Source organism: Cryptomeria japonica, chromosome 11 (genome assembly GCF_030272615.1).
Source record: "Cryptomeria japonica chromosome 11, Sugi_1.0, whole genome shotgun sequence".
Taxonomy (NCBI): Eukaryota; Viridiplantae; Streptophyta; class Pinopsida; order Cupressales; family Cupressaceae; genus Cryptomeria; species Cryptomeria japonica.
Window position 1 is genome coordinate 12,059,351 of NC_081415.1, and position 11,524 is coordinate 12,070,874.

The following is an 11,524-nucleotide window of genomic DNA, read 5'->3' on the forward strand; positions in this document are numbered from 1 at the left end:
CCAACATGGTAGCTATAGAGCAGGGGATGTACATCCATGGAGGCATAATCAAAAGAGGATTTTTGCCAAATGTGGCAGTCGCGAGTGCCTTGGTTTACATGTATTGAAAATGTGGAAGCATATAGAAAGTGCGTGAACTGTTTGACAACATGCTTAAAAAAACCGCAATCTCATGGAATGCTATGATTGCAGGATATGCACAGAATGGCTTTTGCAGGGATGGTCTCAAACTCTTTCAACTAATGAAGTACTCTGGAACATACGCTGAGTAATAAGCCTCATTTCTATTTTATTTGCATGCAATCATGCAGTTTAGTGGATGAGGGCTGCAAATACTTCAACGATGTGAGATTCTCTTATTGGATTACACCTACAAACACTATTATCAGAAACAACAATTTGACCACAATTTCACAACTATGCTAACACTATGGAAAAAACATCTGGTTAGCCCTGACTCGGTGGTGCATCATTTGCTTTCCTTTTTCTGCACTATATTCTGCATGCTTATCTGTCATTGAACTATTGAGTAAAAAGATATATAGAATGAGGTATGGATCCATCAAGAAAATGATGCTTTTGTATCTATGATTCTATGAGTATGACGCAAATGAATGTTGAATGTAAGTCATGGACATTAGAGACTTGTTAGTGGAAAAGATGCATAGTTGTTAGTGGAAGAGATGAATAGCTAATAGTGCATGTAGTGTCATTATTTATCCTATTGCTATGGGCATGACAAGACGTGTAATTGTCCAACAAGTATGGTTTTTACATCATTTTCATACACATTAAATAAGGTTTAACTACATTTAATTTCAGATGCCAAGAGGTTTTGTGAAGTTGCTCATATCTTTTGTAAGAGGTGGTTGTAAATATAACATGCTCACCTCAATGTGGACAGAGAAGATTGTTTGACGAATGCTTGCAGCCCAATTCTTCTTTAATTTGTGTTGCTTTTGATTTTAATGGTGAATAGTCCTATCCATTGATATGTGAAAGTTGGAACTCACTAATTTAGTGTTTGGGCTGTTAAATAATAAGACTGGGGAACTCACTTTGATTTTTTCCATATGTGCACCTAGCCTATGCCTTCTGAGTATTCTTTCTTTGTGTTTTTTTTTTGACAACTAACTTTTAATGAGCTTGATTCACTGTTTTCTCTCTTATTTTGCTTTCATGTTATTTAGGCTATCGGTTTTCTGTATTTGGAGAAATATTGTGATTGAGCACTGTATGTGATTGGATTCATTTATTGTTATCAAAATTCAAAGAGTTCCTTGTCTTGATTTCAGCCCTATAGGAAACTCTTGAGCTGCTCTTATCTGTGTGTCTGACTGCTTAATCTTCTATGTTCTGGTTATGACAAGCCAAATCCATATAAAGTATTGTTTCAGCTGATGTCAATTGTTTAAAAATTGGGTTCGACTGATATTGTTAATTGCTTATTTAGTATTCTAAATGGCTTGCATGCTTATAAAAAAAAAAAAAAGTACAGAAGTTTCTCACAAATCTCCAATATATTATTTAAGTCAGCCTAATTATAGCAGTTCCTTTTGGTGCAAGTGTTAGTTTCTAGGTTTCTAGGTTTCTGTGTTCTTTTTTTTTTTTTTGTACGTGTTGGCCTGCAATTCCACACAACTTGCAGAAAGGGTAATAATTTGATGGGACTGAGCCTGATCCGAATAGATTGTAATGAAAAAATACTAATTTATCACATTAGCCTTTAAATTTATTGAATTTGAATTTGAATTTATTACGTTTTTTTAAGTCCCTGTTGTTAGGTGGAGACTAATGTTTTCAACTCTCCATTTTCAATTAATCTCTGTTCCGTAAACCATGCCACAAGCTTTTATCCAATGGTGCTGTCTTCTATTTTTTTTCTGATAGGCCCCTTTATTTTTCCCAAAACAGTAAGAGAAAATTTAATGATTTTCTAATGTATTGAGCACGTTTTACGAATTTTCTATTCAATATTAAGAACAGGTAAAAAAATTGGGCATCATGCAGTACGTGGCATTTCCAAAACCATTCACGTGCCTCGTCTATGCTTCCACATTTTGCAAGCATGCTTTCTAGGGTTAGCTCCATAATTCCTTTCCTTCCACAAATGCACCTTCAATTCATTTCATTCAGACATGTGACTGATCCGAGAAGCAGAAATGGACAGAACAGAATGAGATTAGTGCAGTCCAATCTGTCATGACAAACTCATGACAAATAGCAAAGAACATGCTGGGACAAGTTTTTAAATGGTAAACTTGCAGTTTATTCATAGACTCGGCGTGTAACGTTTTTGGTCCATTTTTTCCCTAAAAAATCGCTTGAAATAACACCTGAAACTAATAGGAATTGTGCTTAAATCTGAGGTTAACTAATATATCACTCAGTTCAACCATATTTTATGATTTCAGGCGAAATATTGAACATTAGAACGATTGCCATTGGTTTTGTTCACACTAGAAAGGAGAGATTTTGTCGGAAGACTTTGCATAGCAGGTTTTTCAAGTCCAAAGATTTTCAAGCGCAGGGTTCAGAGATTTTCATCTTTCTGGTTCAGATGAATTTCTCCTTTTATTTATTGAATTCTTGGTAATTTGATATTTTTGCTACTAAGATTTAACAGTTAATTTTTTTAAAATCATTTAACGATTGATTTATTTAACCGTTAAATAAGTTTTGAAAATAAAATTCAGCTTATTTAACAGTTAAATTTGCTCTGAATTAATTTCAAGATTTAGGGATTGAGGTGAGTTCCTTTCCATAGTTTCAGCAAGTTTTTCTTTGAATGCCTGCTCAATAATTAAACAATATCAAGATTTCGACATGTTTTTTTCTTACATTATCAGCAAGAAGCATTGTAACTATTATCAGTCCATAAAGTTCAAATGAATCAACTCCAATATTTTGGAGAGACTAAAGTTTTCTAGGATTAAACATTTCTCTATGTTGTTTCCCCACATAGACATTATAGATTACAGATTTCCATGTGAAAACTGTCAATTAACCGTAAAGATAAAAATAACTAACTCCAACTTTTTGGAGTGTCTCCAAAAATTTAGGTTTTATTTTTCCGTAACACAAGCATGATAGAAACACTTACATGTAATGATGGATGAAAAGATCATATGTTATATTGTCATTGTAACTAGTGTAACTTAAAATGTCCTGATTTTTTTTCAAATACTAATCTATCCATTCTTTGATTGTATAATTAAATTTAGCGGCCATGTATGCTTCAAGATTATGGCGATTGCTCCCAAGCTTCTTTTGATGGTTCTTTCCACAAATTCTTTTTTTATGATCAAGTTTATTACACCAGTGCGTTGTGTGATTTCTTTATAAAGAAACATCTGTACGATACCTTGGCGTAATTGCATCAGAACAAATACTAATTAAATCTTGAGATATTCAGCTTTCTTTGTGCAGAGCTCAGAATCAGTGTAACTTATATAGAGGAAGATAATCAAAGGCAGCTCTGTTTTCCTTTGTGGCAAGTTTTTTCTTTTTCCGGATTTCGATGGATTCATCTGTACATTATTTTGAGACGCTATGGCGGAATTTCTCTTTCCAGATTTTCATCCACATTTTTTGTAAGTTGATGCAAAAAGGAAAGTTTCTTCTCAGGCAATCATCCGGATATTTGCCCTGTGCGAAGAGATGGATCTTGTGAGACACCCATGAAGGTAGAATATCAAACAACTTCTATTGTGACTCTGCTCCACACGATGGTGACTCTGTACTCCACACAAAAAAATCCTGGTTAGAAATTGCTATTTTACTTATTTATAATTTCAGTTTTTAAATATAAACAAAATCGCAATTTAAATCGTGGATTGGTTTGGGTGTGGGGTGCGCCAGGCTTCTGATGTAGTGCAGTACAGAAGCGACGCTCGAAGACTCTGGCAGCAAGCTACCGTCTGAGACTTCCCCCCGAAGAAATTAATTTAATATCGTGTGGTTCATTGAACCACGCATCAGATATTAAACTGATAAGAACAGATACTACACTTGATCTTAGCCAAAAGGCCGAGAAAAGTATGCTTGGAGTCGTTTCTTCCCTCGTTGTTTATACTGACGTTTTCTTCGCTGGAGCTTTCGCGTGCTACATGTGGGATAATTATATCTCGAAAGAGTACTCTTTAATTAGCCAATAGGCTAGATTGTGTGGGCTTTTCCCATCGAAATTCAGTAATTCTCATGTCTGAATTTTTTTCCGAGCGCCTCAACATTTTGTGCAAGCAGTGACCACACGCGAAAATCTTGTCTCAAGCTCAACATAAGTAGCCCTAAAGGTCCGATATTTTCAGACCCGCTCTTCGTTTACTGTGAATAGATTGAGGAAGCAGCTGTAGGGAGATTGGTTTGGGTTTGCCTCATTTTAAAAAATTTATTTCTGCTCTAGTAGGGTTCATAATTTTTTCCCTCAATTTTTTCCCTTTCTTTGTGAATGGTATCATTGAAAGAACGACACAATTTGTGCAGAATCATGAGGTAGGTCGCTTGCCATGGATTAGTGAGTTTTATTTTTTGGAATCTGTACCCAACCGGATAATTTTTTTGTTGTGCCTTATTTCATTCTAAAACATTTATGTTGTTATTGTCAAGTGAAGGCATTGCCGGGAAAAACAACTTTCACGCAGTTGAAACATTCCTCGCCCCGTGCCTGAAAACAAACTATGACTCGCAACCAATATTTTCGTTCAGAAGGCTGCCAAATTTTTTGTCTCGAGCTCAAGAATAGAGTAGCCCTAAAACCCCGATATTTTCAGATCGATTTTTCGTCTTCTGTGAATAGATTGAAGCATCAGCTGTAGGGAGAGTTTTAAAAAGAATTCTGCTGAGGTAGGGTTTTGTAAAATTTTCCTCCAAACTCTGCCCATTTTTTCTCGTGGTATTTGACAGCACGACACAAATTATGCAGAATCTGAAAGCCTTAATTACCCTCTGAACCGCTGTCTGAAGAGTATGGAGAGGGCTTTCAATTTTGCAGACAACCAAATACTACAGATCCTTGGTTTCCGGCACCAGAGGTTGGGTTCGGCCATGTTAGTTTGTTAGTTTGTTAGCTTGGACAGCTGTTTGTCCATTTGCTAAATAATTAGTACATAATTGTTTGCTAACAAATGTAGTTAGATTTCAAACAATTTTTATTAATTATTTGACTCTTTTTAAAAACTTCTAGCAACCAATTTGGTTAGGGTTGTTTAGTTGTTTTTAATCTCAGCCGTTGATTGAGAATTAATTTTGGCCGTTGGTTTTCCAATGGGAGTAGTATATAAGGGGATCAAGGGGCATTTGGAAAACAATGAATTGTGTGGAGAAACTTGCAGTGTTAGCAAGTAAGTTTTGCAATCTTAGCAAGGGCGCAATGATAGCGTTGGGATAGTAGCGGGGTGGAATATCAGCAGGAGGATTAGGAGATCATCGAAGCTTTGTCTGTAAGATGCAAGCAGTATTTGTATCTCTTAATTTGCTTAAGTTTTAATATAGTTCTCATCCGCAGTACTGGTTTTCCTTTTGGGGTTTTTTCCAGGGACAATTGTCCAAAATTATTGTGTTCATTGTGTTGCGCATTTATATGAGTTTGTGAAATTGTAGTTGTGTTATTTTCCAATATTTGTTGCTCAAATAATATATCAAAGATAGGAGGACAATAATCAATAATTGTAATAGATTTTTCACATGGTATCAGAGCTAAGTTAAGGGTAGAAGAGATTTACCCTAGGCGAAGGAAACTGAGGGTTTATAAAACCTAGTTTAAACTCTTTAGAATTTTTATTTGCTTTAACCTTTGAGATGGCCTTAGTCGGTTTAAGAGATTAGGACAGATTAGATGGAGCCTCAAATTTTGGTGTTTGGAAAGCCAAAATTTCTTTATTGCTAGAAGAGAATGGTATCAAGGAATATGTTACCACTGTTGTGACTGTACCTACAGATCCAATACTGCTTGCAGCATGCAAGAAGGATGATTTCAAGTTGAGGAGGCTAATCCTTGATGGTGTCAAGGGCCATATAGCTCCACATATTGCAGAGTTAGATACTGTAAAGAAGATGTGGGATGCCATTCTGAATCTGTACTAGAATGTTACCACTAATCGGAAGCCGATTCTTAGAGAAACGCTCAGGAATACCTGAATGAATAAGGGAGAAGACATGATGAGTTACCTCACCAGACTCAGACTTGTCAAGGATGAGTTAGCGACTGTTGGAGATAAACCAAGTGATGATGAGCTGGTATGGATAGCCCTAAATGGGTTTCCTAAGCAGTGGGATGTCTTTGTTCAAGTTGTTAATGGATGAGACACCTTACCAAGTTGGGATCAACTTTGGAGTGACTTCACTCAGGAGGAGCTTAGACTAAGCCTTGTCAATGGAGCCAACAATAAGAGTCAGAAAAGTGAGGCAGAATAGGAGAACGTTGCCCTAGCGGGTAAAGGAAAAGCAAAGAAGGGGTCCAGCAAATGATCAAATCCACAAGGTGAGAAGAAGAAGAAAGACTTGTTGAAGATCAAGTGCTACGACTGTCATGAGTTTGACCACTATGTCAGCGATTGCCTAGAAAGGAAGAAGAATGACAAGAAAGGCAAGAAGCAAGTTGCAACTTCAACAAGTGCAAATGAGCTCTCGAATAGAATGGAAGATGAGTTTGCATTCATAGCGTGTATGGTTAGCTCAACCTCACAGAGTGTTTGGTACATAGATAGTGGGGCGTCATTTCATATGATAGGAGTTAGAGAATACTTCTCCAGTTATAAGGAGGAGAGTACCAGAATCTAGATCTCTATGGGAAACATGTCCAAACTCAACTCAATTGGGAAAGGGACTGTTAAATTTCAGAGGGAGAATGGTAAGATGATTCCTCTTCATGATGTGTTGCATGTTCCAGGCTTAGGGATGAGTTTGATTTCTATATCTGTCCTTCAGGACAAAGGATACAATGTACTCTTTAGAGGGGCACATGTATTGATTAAGCATAAGGATTGGAAATCACCCATAGCTATTGGAGTTAGGAGTGGTCGACTTTATAGGTTGCAGTTTGATACTCCTAAGGCACTCATGAGCAACAGTAATCCTAGAGATCTTGGAGAGCTATGGCATAGGAGGATGGGCCATATACATCATGGAGCACTTAAATTGCTTCATGAGACTGTGATAGGTGTTCTAGAGGTGAGCACAGAGCACGATGATGTATGTAAGGGATGTGTGTTGGGGAAGTTTGCAAAAGCATCTTTTCCAAGGAGTGACACTCGATTTGAGGGTGTTCTTGATCTAGTACATTCAGATGTATGTGGACCAATATCGACGAAATCTCTCAGAGGGTATGAGTACTTTGTTACTTTTATTGATGATTTCTCCAGGAAGACTTGGATATACTTCTTGAAGACCAAGGATGAGGTTTTTCAGTCACTTCCAAGAGTTCAAGGCTCTTGTGGAGAACTCGATAAGAAGGAAGATAAAGGTTTTTTGGTTAGACAATGGAGGCGAGTACAAAGGGAATGAATTCCAAGAGTTTTGTGCTAGGGTAGGAATCAAGAGAGAGTGGACTGTTCCTTACAACCCGCAATAGAATGGGGTTGCTGAGAGGAAGAATCGGTCAATATCAAAGGCAACAAGGGCTATGCTACATGATCAAGACTTTCCTCGCTACTTATGGGCAGAAGCATGTAGTACGGCAGTATACAAACAGAACAGGGTTCCACATAAGGCACTAGGGAAGATGACACCAGAGGAAGCATTCACTGGGAAGAAGTCAAATGTTAGTCACTTCAGAATCTTTGGGAGTTTGGCATATTGTCACATTCCAAAGGATACATGTACCAAGTTAGATCATACTGCAGAAAGAGGGTACTTTGTGGGGTACAGTGAAACCTCAAAGGCATATTGGATATTCATTCCATGGACCAGGTGGATTATTGTTCAACATGATGTCAAGTTCATGGAGGACAAGGCATTTAGAATGTCCAGAGATTTGCCAGTAGATGATCATAGTGAGCAGCCAACACAAGCTCCAAGGATCACTCAACTGAATCAAGGTCAGCAAAGCTCTAGTACAATTACTAGTACAAGCATAGGCTTAGGAGGTGAGAATTCTCAGAGTATGGAGCAATAGGTGCAAGAAGAGATGCATCAAGAAGACATGGAGGTTGATATTTCATCTTCTATAGTTGGCAGCAACAACCGTGAGGTTCACCAGACACAAAGAATTACTTAGGAGTTAGTGGGTACTCCTAGGAGGAGGAGTAGATAATAGAAACAACCAGTCAAGTTTGATGACTATGTTGCATTAGTTAGTCAGTTGGTAGATAGTGAACCTTCTAGCTATCAGGAGGCTGCACAACATCAAGTGTGGCAAGATGCTATGGTTGAGGAGTATACTTCAATTATGTAGAATGATGTTTGGGGTAGTGTCTAGACCAACAGATAGAGCTGTGGTTGGATCACGTTGGATCTATAAGATCAAGCACGGTGCAAATGGTAGCATCAAGGAATACAAGGCAAGGTTTGTGGCAAACAGATTCTCTCAGAAGGAGGGAATAGACTATGAGGAGACATTTGCTCCAGTTGCCAGGTATACTTCTATACGAGCCATAATCTCAATTTCAGCACAAATGGGATGGCAGATCCATCAAATGTATGTCAAGACAACATTCCTCAATGGTGAGTTGAAAGAGGAGGTATACATAGAACAACCAGAAGGTTTTGTAGTACATAGCAAAGAGACCCACATGTGTAGATTACAGAGAGATTTGTACAGACTCAAGCAGGCTCTCAGAGTGTGGTATGAACACATTGATAGTTACTTGTAGGAAATGGGCTTTGTGAAGAGTGAGGCGGATGCTAATCTCTACTACTTGGTGGTTGGGGGTGAGATTCTCACTCTTGTTCTATATGTGGATGAATTGTTTCTAACAGGTTCACTAGGGCTCATAGAAGAGTGCAAGAGGGACCTTGCAGTAGAGTTTGAGATGAAGGATTTGGGACTTATGTACTACTTTCTAGGCATGGAGGTATGGCAGACAGATGGAGAGATTTTCCTTGGACAAGGGAAATATTGCATTGAAATCTTGAAAAGGTTCAGGATGGAAGATTGCAAAGCAATGTCCAGACCTATAATCATGAATTGGAGGAAGGTAGAAACATCCAGGGAGAAGGATGTAGATCCCACCTTATACATACAGTTGATTGGTTCTCTCATGTATTTGGTCAACACCAGGCCAGATATAGATTTTGCAGTTAACTCTCTTAGTTAGTTCATGGTTGAGCCAAAGGGAGTGCATTGGACAGTGACAAAGCATGTGTTATGTTATTTGAGAGGTACAATCGAGTATGGGATTAGATATGCTCGAGGTAAAGGAATTAGGTTGATGGGCTATACTGACACAGATTGGGTAGGTAGTACAACAAACAAGAGGAGCACTTTAGGGTGTTGTTTCAGTCTGGGATCAGGAGTTGTCTCTTGGTTCAGTAGGAAGCAGAAGTCTGTGGCTCTGAGTTCTGCAGAGTTGGAATACATAGCAGCTAGCATGGCAACATGTGAAGTTATATGGCTTCGGAAGTTGCTAGTAGCCTTGTTTGGTCAGAAGGTGGAGACTACAATGATACACTACGACAATCAGAGTTGCATTAAGTTGACTGAGAATCCGGTGTTTCATGATAGGTCGAAACATATAGACATCAAGTATCACTTCATCAAAGATTGTGTACAGCGTGGAGTTGTTCAGCTATAGTTTATACCTACAAATTAGCAAGTAGTAGATATTTTGACAAAGGCATTGGGGAAGGAAAAATTCATCTTCTTCAGAGAGAAGTTGGGTGTCATGCAGAACAACTTCCTCGCTAAGAGGGAGTGTTAGTTTGTTAGCTTGGATAGCTATTTGTCCATTTGCTAAATAATTAGTAAATAATTGTTTGCTAACAAATGTAGTTAGTGTTCAAACAATTTTTATTAATTATTTGACTCTTTTTAGAAACTTCTAGCAACCAATTTGGTTAGGGTTGTTTAGTTGTTTTTAATCTAAGTCGTTGATTGAGAATTAATCTCGGCCGATGGTTTTCCAATGAGAGTAGTATATAAGGGGGTCAAGGGGCATTTAGAAAATAATGAATTGTGCGGAGAAACTTGCAATGTTAGCAAGTAAGTCTTGCAGTGTTAGCAAGGGTGCAGTGATAGAGTTTTGATAGTAGTGGGGTGAAATATCAGCAGGAGGATTAGGAGATCATTGAAGCTTTATCAGTAAGAGGCAAGCAGTATTTGTATCTCTTAATTTGCTGAAGTTTTACTATAGTTCTCATCCGCAGTACTGGTTTTCCCTTCGGGGTTTTTTCTAGGGACAATTGTCCAAAAATATTGTATTCATTGTGTTGCACATTTATATGAGTTTGTGAAATTATAGTTGTGTTATTTTCCAATATTTGTTGCTCAAATAATCTATCAAAGACAGGAGGATAATAATCAGTAATTGTAATAGGTTTTTCATAGGCCAAACTCAAATGGACCAGGCACCATACATCAATGGTGTTTCTTGTTTAAAGTTTTCAAAATTTTCAATATTCCATGTGCAAAAAGAGAAAATTGGGAGATGAAAATAAAATGATTTGTAGAGATGGTGGAAAATAAAATGTGGAAGCAAGCACGAAATGGATGAATGCAAATTGTTTTATGAAATGTCTCACAGTTTGCAACGTGAAATTAAGCAAAACTTTGGAGTGGAAATCTTGTGGCAAATGGAAAAATGTGTGCAGGAAGTCCATTCTATTATGAAAAAGAAATTTGTCATAGAGCAATCATGTGATGCTTTGATTCTATTTAGGTTAGAAGATGATAATTTTTTCAGATGACATACCCTTAGCTCTTCTTTTCTTAATAGTTTCAAGAAGGCTTGGGTGAATGGCCTGATCTGAATGATTCTTCTTCCACCAACATTTGTGAGATTGGTATTTTTAGCACCCCATTATTTTCAAAATAAGGGAAGAGGGTTTTTGTGAGATTGGTTTTAAAAGTTTTATTAATGCAGATTGCTACAAGGGCCTAAAATGGAGAAGAAAATACCACAAATTCTTGGTTCTGTCAAACTCAAATGGATTAGAAATGATTTTGCATTGCCTATTAAAGTCAAAGATGATTTTAACATTCAACATCTTTCATTCACTAGACAAAGGAGCCTTTTGATCTTTCTAAATATGCATTCATAAATATCTTCACAAAATGTAGATGCATTTCTTCTTTAGATTATCTTTTTTCGAACATTGTGAGGAAATAGTATGGTGGTGTTAAGATAATTTATTCTTTGTTTTTTGGTCCTATTATAAGCAAATATGTTGGTCTCTATTGCTAGATTTTTAATTCAAGGAAGAAATGGCTTGTTATTTAAAAAGTCAGTTTAAACATCAAGAGAATTCAATATTTCCATGTGAGTCCTTTCTAGATTCTGGTCAGTAATCTTTTACTAGGATTTGGTGAAGCTAGATAGGAACACGATGTTTGAATTGGGGTAGTTTATGTCACTATGTTACTTCCTAG

At 37.3% G+C, this 11,524-nt stretch overlaps 1 non-coding gene across 1 annotated transcript; it reads right to left on the minus strand.

The window, feature by feature from the left end:
* Positions 1-3,847: 3,847 nt before the first annotated feature.
* On the minus strand, positions 3,848-4,042 carry LOC131049552 (U2 spliceosomal RNA). Its single transcript, XR_009106756.2, has one exon. It is a non-coding gene; the product is annotated as a U2 spliceosomal RNA (small nuclear RNA).
* Between the last annotated feature and the right edge of the window lie 7,482 nt (positions 4,043-11,524).